Genomic DNA, 2,103 nt, shown 5'->3' on the forward strand with positions numbered 1-2,103 from the left:
CATTTTGTAGCATCATAGACTAACTGAAAGAAAGTAAGAAGAAAGTTCAGTCTCCTTCCTCAGATGCTTTTGTTGGAGTGGAAGCCAGGGACAGACAGGAGGGCAGGTGTTTAATGGAAGAAAACTGAAAAAGAGTGTTGGCTCCTGCAGATCTGGTTAGCATGAGGAGAAGCCATGAGTATTGGGTTGATGAGTGTAGAATGCCCCCCTGAGGATGGGGTCAGATTGTGTTGCAATGTGTGTAGTGGGTCAGGAAGCCATTGTCCTTATTCAGTCCATTGCTGAGGGACTGTAAATGGGGTAAATCCCATCTATTTTGCATTTTATAAAGGTTTTCCCTTAAATCATATTATAAAGTTATGTTCGTAGCAGCCCTTGCATGGCATAAAGCCCTTTTGTTGAGGGCTGATAATGCGACCAGCAATGGCCCAATCTGTGACTGGCAGCAATGCAAGTTGTGTAGTAAACCTTGTAGATGGTACTACAAAGAGAAATTGGGTGCCAGCTGTCAGGGTCCATAACACCATCCTTCTTATGGATGAGGATGATCATAGCTTTTTTCCAGCTGGTTGCGTACGACAGAGTTGTTTACTATGGTTAAAGAGGGCTGCTACAACTAAGCAGCCAGCATCATACTTCCTCAGTAAAATGGATCCAATGCCATCCTTGCCTGGAGCTGTATTCTTAGCCCCCATCAATCTTATCTCCATTCTTGGGGGGTGAATTCCCTTAAGAGGATGTTGTTTAGTCCCTCATCAGCTCTAGGCAGCCCAAGGAGATTAGCTGGGCTAGAAACTTGGCTTTGTTCATCCTTGTAGAAAACAGATGTAAAATGTTCATATGACTGATGAAAATAGTACAAAGTGGAGATGGACCATTGAGAACTTCCCTTACAGTTCTTGATCTTTTCACGCGGTAGAGTTTTTGGATGCGCAATGCTGCCTGAGGACCGTAAGAGCCTGCTGTATTTCTTCTTCTAACCTTAGGATGGTAGTTGCAAGGTCCTCTTGGCGCTCCAGAAGTACCTTGTCTAGGTCCGATAGCTATTCTTTCAATTGGTCTGGCTCCTTTGGAAAGCTCATCAGTCAGAAAGCTGACCGTCGTTTCCAGGTCCCCAAAGGCTCTCCCTTCATGCAGCTTGGCCAGCCAGTTTCACTGCCGGCCAGTAGGTTTTCGAGTGTCCTGCTGCAATGACAACTGGAGTGTCGGTGTCTGAAGGCATTCTCAGGGTGGTGTTACTCGCTGGGATGATTTTCTTCACTTTGGGAGCTTTCCTGGGAAGGTTGAGAGATTAACTAGTTTCCCCTGGGCTCTCTGAAGAACTTCAGTATAGGTGTTTCTTGTTAAGGCAGTAACAGCAAGCCCTCAGTTGCATTTTCCTGATGCAGTGGTAAGGAAGAAGCCATCTCGGTCGTTGACTAACATGGTACGCAACTGGTGGTCTCCTGCAAAACTCCTCCTGACTCTCTTCCTGAGGCAGAAGGTCATCTTGGCACTCCAGAAATGTGCTCACCATTAGATGGTCCCATGGCATTTACATTGAGCATATCTCAGGGCACCGCCAGTATGAGGAACCAGCTATGTTTTTGGTAGAGAGGGAACCATTATAAACCTGGAAGCGATGTTTCATTCTCTCTCTTCTCTCTCTCACTGCCCCCTTCTTCCTCTTCCGCCTCTTTTCTCTTCTGAAGTATGCAACTGTTTGGATATATTAGTGTTCACTATTTGTGATCTAAAAGTAAAAGATATATTTATTGGTCTCCTTAGTATATTCTATTTTATTTAAAGTAACTTTTAATAATTTAACCTATCCTAGGAATGAAATTTGCTTTATACTTTCTTTGTATATCATTATACTACTATATATATACATATTATTTATAATTGCATTCTTTGGACTTGATATGTACTATTTATTGTTCCTATGTTAACCTGTATTTCTAAATATTCTCTAATAAAAGGTTTAATCTGTTCTTATCAGTTTAATATCTGATACGTCCTCTATTTGAGGACTATACATATGAAATGGATCTTTGGAGCTGGGGGACGGAATAGGAGCTTGCTCCGTCCATTCCACGCATCGACCTGGTATTGCAGTGCCTC

General features: G+C 43.0%; 1 pseudogene; it reads left to right on the forward strand.

Moving 5' to 3' along the window:
- Window positions 1–1,930: 1,930 nt before the first annotated feature.
- Window positions 1,931–2,103, forward strand: LOC121918502 (annotated as a pseudogene; the record flags this gene model as incomplete).

This window comes from Sceloporus undulatus, unplaced genomic scaffold (genome assembly GCF_019175285.1).
Source record: "Sceloporus undulatus isolate JIND9_A2432 ecotype Alabama unplaced genomic scaffold, SceUnd_v1.1 scaffold_14334, whole genome shotgun sequence".
Taxonomy (NCBI): domain Eukaryota; kingdom Metazoa; phylum Chordata; class Lepidosauria; order Squamata; family Phrynosomatidae; genus Sceloporus; species Sceloporus undulatus.